The sequence below is a fragment of the Diabrotica undecimpunctata genome, chromosome 10 (genome assembly GCF_040954645.1).
Source record: "Diabrotica undecimpunctata isolate CICGRU chromosome 10, icDiaUnde3, whole genome shotgun sequence".
NCBI classification, from domain to species: domain Eukaryota; kingdom Metazoa; phylum Arthropoda; class Insecta; order Coleoptera; family Chrysomelidae; genus Diabrotica; species Diabrotica undecimpunctata.
This window is the reverse complement of record NC_092812.1, coordinates 7,682,969-7,703,088: the sequence shown is the minus strand read 5'-3', so window position 1 is coordinate 7,703,088 and position 20,120 is coordinate 7,682,969. Positions and strand designations below refer to the sequence as shown.

Here is a 20,120-nt window from a genome sequence, read left to right as displayed (position 1 = left end):
TCACTACATACCAAATTGAATTTGCCCCAAACAATTTTTTTCGCAAATGTACCACTGTACTATATAAGGAAGGAAGGAAGTGGGGAATGATATTATATTTTTATACATATAACCTAAATATTTCATTGCAGGTAAATTCTTTTACCCGAGAGTATGTGTGTACCATGTCTACAGAGATTTGAAACAAAATTGAAAAGACTCAAAGGATTAACCCTTCGTTACACACCAATTTAAACCCTTAACAATAACCGAAATAAAGTAAATTAATTTTCTGCATGACTGATCTCCAAGCTGCCGAAAGGCTTTCATTTTTTGTTGTGATAAAAGTGGAGAGCTCACCAGTTTGCATCATTATAATTTTATACTTTAGAAACAAAGATCGAGCATCACTCAGTAAAACGTAGTTTAATAAAGACGACTTTTTAAATATTACGAGTACAGTGAGGGACAAGACCTATGCGAAATTTTAAAAACCGACGTACTGGTAATCCGGTATTGATACCTATTGTAACACAGACCCCCAGAGAGACATTTACAGAGTTGTACTAATCTGTCTCCAATATTCACATAAAATTATCGGAGAAAGTGTTGAATTTCGAATTATTAATTTGTGTACTTAAATGTTTTTACCAATTGATCGAATGCTAAGTTCGTTAATGAACACTTAATATTAATATAATATACAGTCAGGTCCTAAAGTAACGGATAAATGTAATTTCTACGTAATTATAAAGTAGATGAAAACTACTGAACGAGGTCGATTTTTACACACAAAAATATACATATATAATATACAAATCATCAGTAAATATCTATCACCGTCCTAATATAATCGCATTAACAAAAACACCAATATATATGGTATACTAGCCACTTCGGAAATTCACATTCATTTGGGATCTTCCAGTTAGAGTTAACAGTTATTCCAACTCATCGTCATTATCGTTCTCTTCATCACTCTCAGCCAAATTAAGAATAATTTTCTTCAAGGCTGGGACATTTTTTATGTAATCTTTTTCAATCTTGTTCTCATGTTCTATTGCATTTTCCCAGTTTTGAGCACTGATATTTTTAAACTCTGTTTTAGTTTACAACACTTTGGACATCTTTTGGAGATGTGTTGTTCCTTCGGACATGGTTTTTTAACTGAGCCCATAGCAATTCTATGGGATTCAACACATAGTAATATGAAGGTAATATTAAAACCATATGTACACTGTTAGTGGCTAATTTATCTACAATATGTTCTTTAGTTACGACTTTTGTATGAAGAACCTAGCTTAGTTGATCTTTGGTGTATGATCCTTAAAATATAGGTCTCCGGCTATTAAAAATTCTTAAATTTCATCCTTCCTACTGTGTTTGGTTGAAATTTGTTTAATGCATATGGAGTGATATGATGCATTGTCCATAACAATCACGCTATTTTCTTTTAAATTTGGGAGTAATGTATTCTCAAACCACGATTCACAAAGAATCCCTTCGATGTCTTGGTGGTAGTCTAGAGAACTGTCTTTAATACTTTTGGAACTCAACAATAACGCATCGTTCAACCATCCATGTTGTCCTCCACAATGTAATATGCAAATTCGCTTGCCTTTAGAATGGGGTACATCTATTTGACATTTTCTTATACCGTTTGTCCAGGCTGTATCTATCGTTTCGTGAGAATCAAACTAAGTCTCGTCCAGATAATAAATTTCTTTACACTCACTGCGGTATTGTGAAATTTTTTCGATATATTCATTCCTCCATTTTATTAGGCGGCTACTTTCCATTATAATTTGTCTCTTATTGACAGTTTTATATTTAAAACCATTTTTGGTCAAAAATCTTCCCAAAGTCTTTGTGGAACAATCATCAACAATATGTTTTTCCTTTAATTTTGCCATGATATTGTTTAGGTTAGGCATAACTTTAGCTGCATACATATTATATATTGTCTCACTAATAGGTTCCAAAAGGTGAGGTTGAATTTTTCTAGAGCTTCCCAAATCCTTTCTTGTTGTTCTACTTTTCGAACCTGTCTTTATTATATGGTACACTGTTGCACAAAAAATTTTTGTTGAAACCGCCGTTTGCTTAACAGCTTCATATTTGGTCATTTTTTTAGAAAGTCCATCAAATACATATAACACCATATTTTGCTCAGCTACACACAAATTCTTCCTTTGCTGAGTACTTGGCCCCGCACTTTCATCTTCATCTTTTAAATTATCTGTAGGTTTATTTTCGTCAGGTAAACGCACATCACTTTCCCATGCCGCCACATATTTTTCTTTGATAAATACTAAATATATCACAACACTTTTTTTCGACAAACTCTGGCTGAAAGAACCACAAGATATACTACTTAAGAATGACTAATTCCGTTATTTAAGTATTGTGACAATGATCCCACCCCATTTAATTATTCTACGAAAATGTACTTATTAAGTACTTAGCCACTACCGGAAATATAAAATTGTTTGTAAATTTGTATTTAGGTCAACCGCAGGAATTTCTCTTAATTATTTTTAAATGTTATAAACAAACACATCATATTTTTGGTAACATTTCACAAAAATAAAAAGCCGCGGTTAAGTTCTTTAAGAATCATTCAATTCGCACTGTAGGTGATACTTTGTTAACATATGAACAATTAGAATGTTATCTTATTGAAATAGAAGCAATATTAAATTCTCGTCCTATTTCTCTTATGTCATCTAACCCATATGGCCTTCTTCCCCTTACCCCTGGACATTTTTTAATTGGTGGTCCGATGACGAGCTATCCGGAGACTGACTTTTTGGATATGTCCTCATATAAATTATCAGCTTGGCAGCACGGCCAGCAACTGAATCAGCACTTCTGGAAACGATGGTATGAGGAATATCTTCATCAATTGATCAGCAGCAATAATGTTAATGCTACCGATAATGGAATAGTGGTCGATGCTTTGGTGTTCTTGAAAACAATTTGCCACGATTACAATGGGCAGTTATACGCATCACATCGGTGCATCCTGGAGAGGACAGCATTGTCAAAGTGGTAACTCTGAAAACCAAATTTGGAGAGTATAAACTCTGCGTGAAGAAGTTGTGTCCACTTCCGATCAGCTAGATTTTCGACGTCAACCGACAACTTCATTTTGAACTTCAGTAGTTCAAGGCGGGCGGTATGTTCCATCTCATTACAATTTAATTCATATTATTTTTCGATTTTATTTTATGTAGATACAGGTTCTAAGATAAAATCAATATATTGATATTAATTCAAAGTGCCTTCCACAAAACGGGAACAGTTCAATGATGAAAAATTATTCCAGCCAACATCAAAACTTGTAGACCACTATATAGACGAACACCCTGTATATGCTTGAGTCTCTCTTATCGACCAGGTCCTCTCCAATCTCTCACTTTCCTTGAAACAGGGTAGAGACAAAACCTTGCTACATCTGTGAATAAAACAGAACCACATTTTTGTAAGCCCCAATACATATGTTTTTAGGCCTACCTTAATCTGAGTCCATAATTTCATAACACACACAACATAAGAAACTTCCATGGACGTTTGGTGTAGAGCCCACCTTCCTGTATTCTATTTCTCAAAGTTTGGTCATAATAAATTCAGACTATCTTTAAAATTTAAAGCATCTTTGCTTTACAATTTGAAGCAATTGATTGTACAAATTTGAGACGCTGTCACTTATGGCTTACTAAAACAGTGAGATTGATAGATTAATTTTCATGGTATACCTTGATATGTAGAGAACAAGTTTACAAATCGATTGGTATATATTAACAAAAAAGTGTTTAGGTTTTTATTGAAAAAGGTGAAATAATAGTGAAAGAGATTACTCTTTCAAGAAATCTCTTTTAAGAAATTAAGAGCAAGTTGCACGAAATTTGACTGAAAGAACAACATAAACGATTTCTGGGAACAAATGAAAATGACAGTGATTATTACCCCTCTAAAAACCTTCTAAAAAGACAACAACTAGTTTAACACTAGTGGATCACAAAAAATTTGTATAATCTAATCCATCTAATATCCACAAAAAAAGAAAAATACAACGGAATACATAGGAAATTTCAAAAAATAATTAAAGCAGCAAAACAACTGTTTATAAACTGAGAAGTTGAAGCAACTAAGTTACAGTTTCTTTTTGCATAAGAAACTGAAAGAAACAACGGATAAAAGCAGAATTCACATGCCAAACATCTTGCGGAACTCTATTGGTATAATATTGAGTGATATTAAGGAGCGATGTACTGAGCGGGAAAATTATGTAATAGTATTATTTAAAAAGAAACAGAGAATATACTGTTACGATAAATTCTGACCCAAAACCGTAAATATATTTATTACTAATATTCTCATTCATTCACGTATTTTCTAGGTAATGCCTACCTGACACACGATGGGTCCCCCTCCGTTATAAAAACAACAATTCGAACTTGTTATTCGAACAACAAATAAATTGTTGTACAGTGGTTTAATAAATTGATATAAATTATCGTGTTTTAGTAAATTAAAATAAGAACAATAAATTAGAATTAATAAAAACATAACAATACCCAGAATAAACATTTAAAAGAGACAAAGACCCACCGATTATAAATTCAGAATTGCTAAGGGCCATATACTACCAAACACGAAGGAAGTCTACTGCTCCTGCTGGTATACCTACAAAATTGTTCAAATGATTATATAATGGAAGTTATGCGATTATCAGCAACTTCTTTGACGAATCGGTGGGTTTTTGATAAAACATCGAGAGCAAAAAAGCGCACATTTGTCAGAAGACTCCTTTTTATTCCACCAAAGTTTTTATCTAATACAATAAACTTTTTTAAACTATAATAAATGGTACATAAAAAACATTATAAATTTAACATTCTTTTATTAAATTAGGTAGCATTATGATATTTTGTCAGACTTTGTCTGTGTAAATTTTAGTAAAAGCTTGTCGCTTACGATGTAACGTATGGCAGTAACGTAACGGCAGCTTTTAAGTATTAGATCTATAAATGGTCATGAATAACGTAAGCATCTTAACAGAAAAAATATCATTGATAACAAAAATAGAGTAAACTGAAATTTAGCAGGTATTAATTATCTTTGCCACTGTTATATTTTTTATCAGTTTCTACGAATTTCAGTTTTATATACTCATCTGCTGTATCACAAAACGAATATTATGAGTTATATCAATTTTTAAATTTAATAAAGTGCTTTTGAGAACCATTTCCGGACTGGAATAAAGAAAAGCATTTCATTGTAGTTTGAAACTATATATTTATTATTTAGTAAATTCCACGTACCTATTTATATAAAAACACTTTCAGCATTCTCGTTTTACCGGTGTCTTAATAGTCCGGATAGTATGCGCGCACTGGCTAGGAAAAATATTCTCTTTTCATATTTTTGCACAATCTTACTTGAAATAGTCCCCTTATAACAAAGTGTATGTTGCACAGAGAAAGTAATAGTCAAAAATTATTTCTAAATTTTTTATTAAACAAATTTAATTTTTTGTCATTTTTTTGGTTAGGTAACTAGTTTATTCTGATTAAAAAATATCCTTAGTAAATTTTCTCTAAAATGCATCCTTTTCTAGTTATAAATAATTTAAGGTGTGAAAAAATTAATACTTTTAAGTTTTGCAATCGTCAAATTAAACCTAAAACTCTATTTTACAAGATCCTAAAGAGTTTTTAACTATAACTTATTGCAACCCATTGTTTTTTAATTGTTAGTTTCCAGCGACGCCGAGTTGCGTGACCGCTATATATACGTATATCTATGTATGAGCAAATATGTCATATGGTTGGTTTTATGGGTGTCATTGCCAATATGCTATGTTTATAAGTTTATCGTAGTTTATCCCTGGGACTTATTTATTTATAAAAATTTTTAGACAAATTATAAAAAATTTCTTTTTTCACTTTGTAGCCATGCTTTTTTTTTTTATTATATGGGTCATTATCGTATTATATAAGACGAAAGTTATTCTTGTGATTTTTTCGTAAATTGCTTTACTTTAAGTGTAAAATACAAATGTAAAGTGTAAAATATAAATAATAAACAGTTAAAAATGCCGAAAAAGCTAATATTAGCACAGATTAACAGACCACAGATACGAAAGCTACCCGATAAGACTGGTGCAGAATTTGGTAACCTAAGATAAATACATTATCTTGTATTGAACAGTTTCTTTCTAATCGCCGCTTCAAAGTATTAGTTAGCGGAAAAGCTTCCTCAACCTACGTTCAGGAAAATGGGGAACCCAAGGATCAGTTTTAAGTTTCACTTTATTTATAATAACTATTAATGATATTTGCAAGAATAGTCAAAACCCAGTGAAGTACAACTTATATGCTGACGATCTGATTTTATATTGCCGCAGTAAAGATACGTTCACAACTACAAACTTAATCCAAAAAGCAGTAAATGAACTAACTTCTTGGTCTATAAGCTTTGGTATTAATTTCTCTGCTGAAAAATCAAAAGTATTCAAATTTAGTCGAAGAACACGTAGAATATTATTACCTCAAATTACATTAAGTCTTCGCTGTGAAACAGGTGAACTTCCACTTACGCTTCAAAGGCCACAACTTCTTCTAACATACTTTGATAGAGTGTCTTCTAATCAAAACAACCATATATATATACATATATATATATATATTATATAAACTAATATACGAACCCTATAATTGTGAGCCCAATAATAAATACCAGATATTACCTCAAATTTTTCTTCCCCTTTCACGACCTGTTGAATTTTCAGTAACAGATACTCATATAATGTCATCAACTCCTCCATGGATTAATAACATACCAAAAATTAACCTTTCGCTTAATAATCATCACAAAAATGAAACCAACAGCCAAATTCTGGGGCAATCTTTCTTAGAGCTGGTCAACAAAAACACTGAGATTCTCTACACAGATACATCTAAAACTGAGACAGGTGTTGGATATTCTGTGACAACTTCAAATACTATCATTCAGAAGTTCTGCCTCCCACAATCCACGTCTATCCATACAGGAGAGCTGTACGCCATCCTACAAGCATCAAAAAGCTTATATAAAAAAACTAAAGCCAAGAATACTGCACTGCAATATGTACAGATTTGATGTCCTCCATCGACTCAATTAAAAATTAGTTCATGCCATACATGAAGCAACAAACTGTCTCACGTCTTCTGGAACAAACATAACATTAATCTGGATTCCTTCACACGTTGGCGTTTTAGGTAATGAGACTGCTGATACTGCTGCAAAAGAAGCAATTACAACCAAATCAGATATCAAATCTGTTCAACTAGCATCAGATCTAAAACTACTTTTTAGGTCCCAAATTAGTAAGTCCTGGCAAAACCAATGGAAGAATTCAACCTCGAAATTACATAACATACAACCTACCATAGATACCTTTCGGCTACCTAACTTAAGTAGAAGAGCAAAATTAATCATTCGCAGACTAAGAATTGGTCACACACGTCTGACACATGGACACCTGATGGCTTCGGAGAAATCACCTGTTTGTGAAAAGTATAACGAATTATTAACCTTTCAACATATTCTTACACAGTGCGTCAAATACGAGCAAGAACAAAAAAAATACTCTATACATAGCCTTACAAATGTGATCCTCAGTCAATTACAACTTATTCAGAATATATTTGATTTCCCTCGAGAAAAGAACTTGTTTTATAAAATTTAGTGTTTTCTTTTTTATTACTTTATTATTGCTTTTGTTGTAAATATACCTAATGTAATGTAAAATGTATAGTAACAAAATTGACCCAGTGTCAATAACCTTGTAGTTGAGACACAATAAACTAAAAAAAAAATATCAGTTATATTTTAGAATAAGCGTGCTGAAAAAATGAAAAAAACCGAGGTCTAGTGATTACTTTTTAAAGTAACAACTTCAAAACTATCTGATATTTTTTTCTTTTCTTAAATTCGCTGTCCAACCTATTAAAAAATGGCTTTAAAAACCCAAATATCACAGATTAACAGAACACACAGATGCGAACCAGTCGCGTCAACACTGGGTACTGAGTTTTGTACCCAGTTTTGCTACAACATAATTTTTTTTATATCCGTCTTTTTATAAATTCCTATTTTTGACTTTTTTTATATAACGTTCAACCCACATCTGTTTTTTAAGTTTGGATGCAGGATTTTTATTTAAATCATTTTAATTAATTTATTTTAATAATATTATTATATTTAGTTAATTATCCTTGCCATCAGCTATGTTCTTTCAAAAAAATTGTTTTTTTCTATGGCAAGGAAATTTAAAACGTATGCAGTTGCTAACACAAGGTTTCTCATTTAAGTTTTTTGGCCTATATAAATTTTTCTTGTTTCCCCCTTGTTGGGTATAACCCCTGAAACCTCATGGTGCACCACACATGCAATAACAACAGCAGCAGCATGGCATGGCATCCAACAACAACACTAACTACAATCCATCCAACCAACATCTGAAGCCTACTATCCAGTCAGTCACCTACAGGCAGGATTTGCTTGATCCGGTCCGGAGGTTGGCGATCCGGTAGGATTTACTTTGGTATTAAAATTTAATTTTTCGTTGTACAATAAATATGATTAGTTAATATCTGGATTTATTTGTCCCAGGCAAACTTATTTTGCTTATTTGTAATAAGATAAGACGTACTCACACAGAGACTGAGCTAGATGAAGCCTTAACAATTGGCTCCCAAAGAAAGTTGGAGTTCTATTGTTACAAATTGGCTCCCACTATTGTTACAATACCTCTGTATTTGAGGCAGCGATTTATGCAATCTTGCACTGTTGAAGAGTAATTAATATTAGAACTTTCGAACCAAACTGGATCCATATACTTTCAGAAATTCCAGCGGCTATGGGGCTCTTAGAAGCCCCAAGGTGAACTAAGGCTAGTATGTATATGTCGGAAAGAACTGGCGGAATATAATAGTGTCACACTGGTATGGGTGCCAGGTCATCGGGGAATATACAGCAATGAAAGAATTGATGAACACCCATAATTTTGTTTACCTCAGAACTTACTTCCGTGGCTCAGTATCAATTATGTTGTATTTGCAAGTATGAGGACAGAAAGGAATAAAAATATACACAAACAATACCATTTGTACCTTTTATCAATATATTAAATCATGGTAATTCAAATATACCAGCTGTATAAAAAATAGATTTACAAAAAAAAACAAGATCACATCATATAATTATCATTATAAATAACAACAGATTATATGATCCTAATGTTCTCTCCGGTCCTATAAATTTGTATAAAAAACTGTCTATTCAATTCTATATCCAAAACAAAACTTCGCTCTGAATCTCTTGACCTATCTTTTGTTTTCAATGAACCAAACTAAACTTTGTGTTAATTCTTCTTATGTTGTTTCTCAACACCTCCTGATCTCGTTTATTGTCGTACCAAAACATATGCGGCCTCGCCTCAAATAATTTTTATATTAAAAGAAAGACTTACAAATTGTGGATTTGAAGATCTCTTCTTACACTGTCACGGCTTTCTGCTGCCACAAACAACTTCACAAACTTTGTTTCACGATTCACCACTTTATCTCTCAACGTCCACACCTTTTTATCACAGGAAACAACCTTTTCTTTTGCAGTTCTATCTTGGAGTCCTTGGTTTTCCTTTGCCCAAAAAAACCAAACTAACTTCCCTTTCTTCTCACTTCTCCCATCTTTTTCTCGAACCAACCAAATCACTCAAAACAAAAATATCTTACCATCTTCTCTCTTTCTCTCGTCAAACTTTCCTTGACTCACCATACTGTCTTTTATTAGAATCCACTATCAAATTCCTTTGTCAACAAAACCCTAACGACCGTTCATTGTTTTTTGAATTGAATAGGTAGCTTTCATTTTTACACAATTTACATTACCTGGAAAAACCGAAGTTCGTTTTTATATTATACAAATCCCTACTTTCTAAATCTAAGTTAAATAACGAAATATACAAATAGTTCTTGGTAACCGAATATTAGGGAAACACAAACGACCTTTCATGGTCCCGTTTGTTTGCACAAGTTTTTATACACTTTTAAACTTTTCAATTGTTGACGCACTTTACCTATATTAATTACATATTCTTAATCTAAAGAAATAGATGCCTGCACATTTCAATTTCTTTAAAGATTAATAATATATATATATATATATATATATATATATATATATATATATATATATATAATGAACCAGAAGTATTTGCTGACAACGTAAGGAAGTAAACGTTAAATAGTGGGTTTGCAGCAATAAAAAATGAAACGTGTACTCTTTTAAATTTTTATTGCAAGCTTTCGGACATTGGTTATGTCCTTCATCAGGGAACTACAAATGTGATGAATAAATTGTTGGCGTTGGTATAATTAATTAAAAAATTCACTACTTACAAACTTAATGAGGTTGTATCAACGAAGATGTATTATAATGTTGATAAAATTTATCATAGTCTCTCATCTTTTTTAATATATAAAACCTATTTTTATGTTTAAAAATTTTAAAAATTACTGTACATCCAAAAATTACTAGATAAATGCAATAATAACACAAACAATAATTTATCAATTGACATTTAAAAGAATTTTGTCAGAATAATGTCACGTATTTATTTAGAATAATTAAGTGTTTTTGGATGTACAGTAATTTTTAAAATTTTTAAACATAAAAATAGGTTTTATATATTAAAAAAGATGAAAGACTATGATAAATTTTATCAACATTATAATACATCTTCGTTGATACAACCTCATTAAGTTTGTAAGTAGTGAATTTTTTAATTAATTATACCAACGCCAACAATTTATTCATCACATTTGTAGCTCCCTGATGAAGGACATAACCAATGTCCGAAAGCTTGGAATAAAAATTTAAAAGAGTACACGTTTCATTTTTTATTGCTGCAAACCCACTATTTAACGTTTACTTTCTTATATATATAATATATATATATATATATATATATATATATATATATATATATATATATATATGTTATGATGTATTATTTGTGAATGATGTTTTAATGAGCAATGAGTGTTTTTTAATAATATATGTATATATATATATATATATATATATATATATATATATATATATATATATATATATATATATATATAGGGTTTTTATCGCGGTTCTCAAAGAATTAGTTTGTAAGCACTTTTTTAAATTATCTTTATTATATCTATTATGAAACACACATATATATTTAACATAGCCAATGTAAATTTAAAATAAACTATCTTTAAATTGTAATTCTTATGAAACTAATTAAATTATAAAGACAATGTAAATTTTAAACAAACTATCTTTAAAATTGTAATTGTTATGACACTAACTAAATTATATTAACAAAATTTTGTACCTTTCTATCACTGAATGCCTAAATGAAACTGTTCTCCACTATATAGATTTTAATTACCACTCAATGTCTTCGTTCTCAGCTTCGGTTATCCTTGTTTTTGTGAAATTACTTTTTCCAATTATCAGCTTCCACCAATTTAAATTATTTTTCTTCTTAATAGCATTTATATTTATTCTTCTTTTAAATATACCAATATCCAATCACCAAATATATTATATAATTTTATTTTCAATTAATACTTTCTTGCATTATCCAATTACCATTTATACATAATATAATTTTTAATCTTTAATAATATTCTTCTAATATACTTTCCAATACTATCAAATTTTAATACTAAATCACTGATTATTGCATACTTTATACTTTCTTCCTAATTCTGATTGACTAATCTTGAAATTACTGAACAATTGACTTTACTAACTGTAACTAACTGTCTGTCTTCTTAATAACTAATTGTCTGACCATCTTTATACTGACTTCATCTTAACTCACTGACTGACTGGCCCCCGACTGAACATTTTGAATCCAAATCACCGAGTATTTATACCTTTTCAATGTTCCAGAACTATCTGGTAAGAAATCATATTCAAATTGTTCTATTTTCTAAATATATGAATTTTCTGGAATAGTCTATCTCGCAAACAGGGTTAACTCTCGTGTTCTAGAGAATTCTTTTCTTTTCTATCGAGAATTTTGTTGACATTTAGGCTTTTCAGATCAGAATATAAACTTATATGTAATTAAAACAACCTAAATTAATAAACTACACTACCTCAAATCCGTAACTATATGTAAACTTAACATTTTAAATAACAAATAACCCCACTTTATATTCGTAATTATTATTTAAATGTCTGTCACTTTCAGAGTATGTATATCTGGTTGCCTATGCACATGGCTCACTTAAATACATTTACAATATTATAATTATTAAAAAAAAAAACCCTTTACTGAGTTTACGAAACCATTATTACTACTAAAGTTTTTTGCACTTGACAAAATTTTATAAACAAATTGCGATATCATACCAATATCACAGAATAAGAAAGCAATGTTATTTGGTCTGTGCCAATATTTTATCATATTATGAATATTAGTTTATTATGTAACAATAAAACACTGAAAACTTTGTTTTCAAAACTTCCACAAATTTTTATTTTAAATTCTTATCACTACAGCTGTTTCGGCTGATTGCCTTTCTCAAGTAACGGTCGAATCCATCAATTAGTTTATTACGCTGTCTTCTTCTATTTAATAGTTTGATTCATCAAGATATGACTCTGTCTCTCAATGTTGTTTTGTAACAAATATTCATTTTCTTTCATTAATAACTGCGCGATTGCTTCTTCAGGTTTTATATAAAAAAGTCATTTGCCAAAATTAATAAATTATATTTTTTAAAGTTTTTGAGTAATCCATCAACCATGATGACATGAGATTTTAATTTTCTGAATATTGTCAGACAAAGGTGTGTTAAAATTGTTGGTTACACATTAATTAAATTTTGTGTGGTTAATACATAACACTGAACATTCCAACTTATAATTACTGCGAATTTGCGGGCCTCAAATAATCAATACATTCAGAATGTACATTTACTCTACTTTTTGGATGAATAAAAAATAAAGAAAAAATTATAACAAGAGAAAACTCTTTAAGATCTTTTCTAAACTATACGTACTACATTCTAACTATACTCAAAACTAAAAGTTTTGACACTCTGTCGATAGTGTAACATGAAAATAAAATTATTTAGTAACAGTAATATTTAATAGTTTTTAAGCTTAAACTGAGAGAGTTCCCGGGAGTTGGCTTTATACTATAATAGTTATAAAACTTTTATATTGAAGTGAAAACTTCTATTGAAATAGGTATAAATTTCATTAAAAATCAAAAAAGGATTCAGTAGGCAGCACTGCAGACTAGCGCGAAGCTTATATTAATCAACAAAATTGCTGTGTTTACTATTCTCTTTACAATTCATGATATTTTCAATCAAATTTCCTGTACAAAAAATTATGAAATATTTCAAAAAAAAAAGTTATGGTCAGTTTTGACATTTTGTATACCTAACGGCCATCCCCTCGTTAGGTACACAAATGGACTCTTTCGCTGTGACTGTAAAAATATGAAAATGTTTTACTAATAATCCTTTTTATGTTATTTTAATACAATAGTCGAACTGATAATTGCCAAAATCCAATATTTTTTTTATTTATGCATCAACCTCATAGGGTCATTTACGTTATACAATTTAAAGTTTTACAATTTATTTAGTACATTTATGGAATATAAGTATGATGTCAAATTTTTCATATCAGTTCCGTCACTTAATATTGTCTGTAAGGTATTTTGTAATTTATATTGAAATCTCTCCATGCAATATAAAGGACACTCCAGTAAAATTTGGCTAACACTGAGCACAACATCACATACGTAGCACTGTGGTTTTAATTCACTCTCCAGCAAATGTTTATTGGTGATGGCGGTGTGGCCTATTCTAGGACGAGATAGGATGGTTTGATGTATACGCTTATTTGGGGTTCATTTCCAAGGTAATATAGAATGTTTTACTTCTCGTAGTTTGGATATTGACTGATTCCACTTGGTCTGCCAATCATTGATTATTAAGTTCTTGATTATAGGTTTTATATCTAGATGTGGAATGCTTCTGATTTCTACAGCTTGCGGACTCAAGATTGCTGGAGAACTATATATAGAAAATGGACCACCCATCGCACAAATAACGAAATTCTAGCAGAACTTAACATAAAAACCAGACTCATCATAACTATCAACCAAAATATACTGGGATATTTTGGACATATAACTAGAAGAAGAGAAGACATGGAGCGAATGATAGTTGTAGGTAACTTCGCAGATAAAAGATCCAGAGGAAAATCTCCAGTACGATGGTCGGACCAAATAAAGGAGATGACTAGTTACTCATTCTCCGAATCAAAATAACACACACAGGAGAGGGTTAATTGGACAGAAATAGTCAAACAAAATACATGACGCCACTACATCCTTACTAAGGAGAAAAGATTGAGGAGGAATTATGAACTAAAGTAGTTAGTGTAAAGTAGTAAATGACGAAGTAAGTTGAGTAATCTATTATACATGAGATTTATATGAAAGAAGTTATTCACTTTTTTAAAACATAAAAACTGATAGTAACCTCTGGGATAATTTGAGAAATGTGTAGGGAATATAATAGATGTAACAATAATTGACTTGTAAGGGATGTTGTATGTATATTGGTGATCTGAGATTAATGGTATTAAGAGAAAATTAAGTTGCAAATATTTGGAATGTAAGAATGGGGTTTTATTTTTGTAAATAATGTTGAAGGGTCTTAAGATAAATCAATGTAGTTATCGAAAAGATTAAATAAAAATTGAGAATGGAGATATAGTCAATGCTATAAGGTTGTAATATAAATGGTAATATTAAAAATTTTAAAAAGTTATTTAAGAAAAGTTGTAGTAATGAAAATGGTACTTAAGCTTACTTAGCTCTAGGCTATCCTAAGTTAAACCCTCTGCCACTTTCAACTTGTTAAACTCTAGGAATTAGTATAAAATGAATTTTATTATCTCTATTCATCTTTTTAAATATCTCTAAATAGGCAAAACTATGTACAATATCGCATTATATTTTCGGATAAATCTAATATAGATTATAGATTATGATTAATAATTACGTAACTAACACTCATAACTACACATCACTCATCACATCCTCGGGGGCTGACATCAAGTCACCGATTGGTAAAATAAAATCGGGTTATAGAAGATACGAGGCAATGTAACTAAAAAATACGGTATAAGGCCAGTATAAAAACTGAAGGACCAATACATAAAACAGAGTGTAAACCACCATTTACAGGGGAACTGGCATACCATTATTCAAGAGGAGGATACAAAAAAAACTTGTAAAGTTCCATAGAATCTCACAAGACTTGCAAGAGAAAACCAGCAGAAATGAAAAAAAGTCCTGAATGACAAACCAAATTTTAAATACGCTGGACGAAAGGCGAAAGTTTAAAGAACAGGAAATAAAATTATTCTCCGTTCATAAATTGTTGAGAGCACGAAATGTGCCTCAAACTCATAAAACGGTCGTAAACCATAGGCGTTCCTGAGGTGTTTATTCATTAAATAATTATATAATATTTTTTAATACTGTTATATATATAATATTAATAATATTTTAATACTAATATATTTAGCAAAAAAGCAATTAAAACTTTCACGGCTAATGTTATGTAATTATATTATATTAATAAAAATATAAATTTAACCATTAACAATTTTGTAAATAAGAATACCTTATCTCTTTGGATATTTCAATACTAATCTTCGCGTTTAATCACTTTAGTAGAAAACCTGGAATTCATATCCGAAGGTACTAATGTACTTCGTTGCAAGATAATTAGGATGGAATTCCCCAGATTTTTAATAATATAATGGGTATGCTTTGGCCACGTGCCTCGTTTGTTCAGTTTATATTCGAAACTTAACTTAAAAGGGTGAAGTTATTACGAACGAAAACAATTTTTTTGTTTAGTACGTTTTTGATCGCATGTAATTTAAGGCTCGTCGGTGTGTCTGCGTCTACGGCAGTAATTAGCGTCTCGAATATTTCTTTTACGAATTATATGCAGTGCGTGAGTGATTTTTTATTCCATATACCTACGAACATATACGTACCTTTCGCTCGTGCTCATTTTGTTGGATTGTTTGTGATGGCTTCATCATCAACATCATTAAGTTTTACACCGGTACTGTTGCGTACAGTCAGTAAGTCTGTTTATTCACCAAGAGAGAAGACTATTGTCCTGAATGTTCACGATGCTCTGGTTTCTCAGAATCCCACAAACACTGTTCGCAACATAGTCGAAAGTGGCGTAGAAGAGTCAACTATATATAGGTTCCTATCAGAAAGAAAAAAACACGGTATAGCTAACCCAAACACAAACGAACACTTAAAGAGAGGGAAAAAGCCTATTGAAATTGATGAATTTGCCAAAAATGGTATTCGAAGGAAAACTCATGGATTTTTTTTCAAAAAAGAAATACCAAACCCAAACAAAATTTTACAAGAAGTTAGAGACGACCCGGATTTGCCTCATATCGGACGAACTAAATTGTAGCAAGTTTTAAAAGAATTAAAAATTTCCGGTGGGAGAAATCAGACCGAAAATCACTTTTGATTGACCGGGAGGAGATAATATGTTGGAGAAGAAATTATCTAAGATCCATACGAAAATTCCGGGCTGAAGGAAGGCCCATCTTTTACCAGGATGAAACGTGGGTAAACTCAGGTCATACTCTAAAAAAAATTTGGTCAGATAAAAATATATTAAGCTCCAGGCAAGCCTTTATGGAAGGTTGGTCTACTGGTATCTCCCCACCTTCTGGTAAAGGCAGTAGATTAATAATTTCTCACATTGGCAGTGAAAAAGGATTTGTTAAGCATGGTTTGTTGGAATTTCAGTCCAAAAGCACAAAAGACTATCACGAGGAGATGACAGCTGATGTTTTCGAAGAGTATTTTGAGCAGATGATTGAACACATACCACCAAATTCAATTATAGTATTAGATAATGAACCTTATCATTCATGACTAGTAGAAAGACTTCCAACGACTGCGTGGAAGAAACAGGATATTCTGGACTGGCTGCTGAATAAGTATCTGCCTTACGAAGATCGAATGGTAAAAGCAGAACTTCTATAAATTGCCCGGCAACACAAATCTAAGTTCGAGGAATACGTAGTTGACAAAATGGCGGAAAGGCGAAACATTACAGTCCTTAGACTTCCACCCTACCACTGCGAAATAAATCCAATTGAACTCATTTGGGCACAAATGAAAAGTTATGTGGCTAGAAAAAATACGTTATATAAAATACAAGCTGTACGTGAATTGTTATACAAGTTGCAGTAAGGCATGTAATAGAAGAAGAACAAAAAATGTGGGATCTTGATAACATAATTGATGCAACCGTAGAGACACAACCGCTAATTATTAACCCTCAAGATGCCTCGGATTCCGAAGTTGATCCTATTTATTTTGAATTTGAATAGTTTTCTAATCGTAATTATATAAGGTAAGTAATAATAGTTGTAATCGTAAGGTATTAAAGGGGAAAGACGCAAAATGTCGCTTGTCAAAATGTTCAATGTGTTTTAAATGTATCCATTTTCTTTTCAAATCCTGAGAAAACTAAACAGCATTTTTGAAAAATTCAAAGGCAGAATGAAATATTTTTTAGAATAAATAAAAAGTTTCTTTTGCATGCAATATTTTCAATTAAAAATTATACTATATTTTCTCTTTAATTTTCACCCCTGTTACATAACATATTAAAATAAACATTGTAGAAGTTTTCAGGAACTTTCTGTTCTGAGTAATAATGTAATCTTTCATTCTGCGTTTAAATTTTTCAAAAATATTTATTAGTTTTCTCCGGATTCGAAAATAATGGATACATTTAAAACACATTGGAAATTTTGCCAGGCGACATTTGGCGCCTTTTTCCTTAATTAAATAAATGTATCTTTTACAAATGGCAAGAAACTTTTTATTTTTGAATAAAATAAATAAGTTTTATTAAAAAATACAATTTACATAAGTACAATTTAAAAAATATATTTATTTAGTTCAAATAAATGTTTCAATCATATACTCTACGACACTGGTCGTTCGTCTCTAACCATTCAAAATACCCCCGTAATAGGATTATAAGGTATTGTATTTCTTCAGATATAAGGTGGGTTAGTCGAAAATGTCTTAAACCGTCAGTGTTAGGTTGGTTTTTACTATTATATGGTATCACCTATCCTCTCTGTATTTCAGTTTTCTAATTAGCGTTAAACTTGTAGTGAGCTATCAACAAATTGTGAACCGACTGTGAAGGATACACAATTAGACCAAAAAAAAACACAGCTGGAATAGCTCAGGACGAATGGCTTATACAAACCTAGAAGAGTTGAGTGTTTGACTGACAACCAAGGCAAACCACTATTAGATGTAGAAGAATGCCTAGACGCTGGGAAAATATATGAAGAAATTAATTTTTTGCAGATGTATGGCACAGAATGCCAAACAGTCCGATATAAGAAAGACCGAGGATGGTAAAACTGTATGGATAAATTCGGAATAAAATGACTAATAACTTTATTTAACAAATTCCATATAACTCCACCTTCTACTTGAATTAGACTTTTAAAGATTTGAAAATTTTTGAACGGAATATAGGATTTTTAATACATTAACTGAAATCCCCTGATTTGAAATCAACCAGTGTTTACATTTCAATCTAATGTCGCGTTGTTTTATAACTAATTCATTTGTTCCACTAGATTGCGTCTCCTTTGCGTTTGTAGTAAGGTATGTGGCACGCCGTCACAGTGTTGTACCTTCTACCGATTTTTCCTGGAAATCCGTTTGGGATATTTGTAATTCTGTATTTTTGTGCAGATTTGTACAACAATTTGGTGTGTTTATTATTTATTATTTGAATTGTTAAATTTATACTCTATTACATTTATTATTCCAAATATTATTTATAATTTTAAATTTATAAGGGTATATGTGATATACCGAAATCTACCGATTTTTGAAAAAGGTAATTTGCTACAGCTTCACGGAACATCACTGGCCGAGCAAACACATATGCTTCTCATTTTAATTCCATTATGTGAAATTAAAGTAGTGTTTCTAACCATGTATATACACACAAAAAAAAGTACAAATTTTAAAATTGTATTTTTAAGGCAACTTGTACCGTGACATTATTTATTTACTTGTGCCTATGAAGACTGGCCGATTCCGACACAATCAACTTAACAGGTTGACTGCCACATAAAAATGTTTAAAAAAGTCCATGGTGTCTAGTTGAAAAAAGTGCATCTGGCAACCAACTGAAATACTTCCAATACTAATATTTCACCAATTTCATTTATTAGTCCCAATTTTTGAAAAAATAGGTCAGCGGTCGAATACGACCGCCGGGGCGTAGGCGGCATACTTCGGTCGGGCGGTCGTTCTGTTCATGATGAGACTTGTCGAGTATTATTTTGTTGAGTGGTTGTTTTGACCAATATTTTATCAGTAGAGGTTTGATTGTTAGTAAGACAAGTAAGTTAATTGTGCTCGTGTTATTTTTAGAGTTAGATAATAGTAAAAACAATTATTATTTCTTGAAATAAAATGAGAAGTCGCGGTAAAATGATGGTTGGTATGGTTTTGGAAAGCAAGGTATTATATTTTCAGATGTAAATCATTGCATAGGATTACTGTTTGAAGTACGTACCTACACAATAACCAAGATAATATTCTGAAAAATACACGTTTATTTATTAGTAGAATAGCATAGAAATATGCTTTATTGTAATTGAAAGCTATATAGACAATATAGATATCGAAAGATTTATAGCAAAAGTTTACAAAGAGTCAGAAAATAACAATGGCTAATATCATTTACTAAAATCATACAAATGGTTGATATAAATCAAAAATAATAAAGTAAAACAAAACCAATTTATTGCAAAATTTAAATAAGTTACAAATAATTTACGTTTTTTTTTTGACAGTTTCACGGTTAAAAATTTTATTTTTTTTTCAGATGACGAACCTAATGATTTTTCCTTTGATTCTGACATAGACCTTCTGTTCTTACCGTCCAGCGATGAAGAAATTCTAT

The 20,120-nt window shown here is 30.9% G+C and overlaps 1 protein-coding gene across 3 annotated transcripts in view; it reads right to left on the bottom strand.

Annotated features, from left to right (window-relative positions):
* Positions 1–20,120, bottom strand: part of Ptp99A (Protein tyrosine phosphatase 99A) — a 644,333-nt gene that overhangs the window by 243,196 nt on the left and 381,017 nt on the right. The window contains exon 1 of one of the 3 annotated variants that reach the window (XM_072546069.1): positions 9,500–9,649. The exons of the other annotated variants lie outside the window; for them this stretch is intronic. The gene's annotated coding sequence lies outside the window, so the exon portion shown is untranslated. Of the gene's footprint in view, positions 1–9,499; positions 9,650–20,120 lie in introns of those variants that run through there. 3 annotated transcript variants of the gene reach the window in all.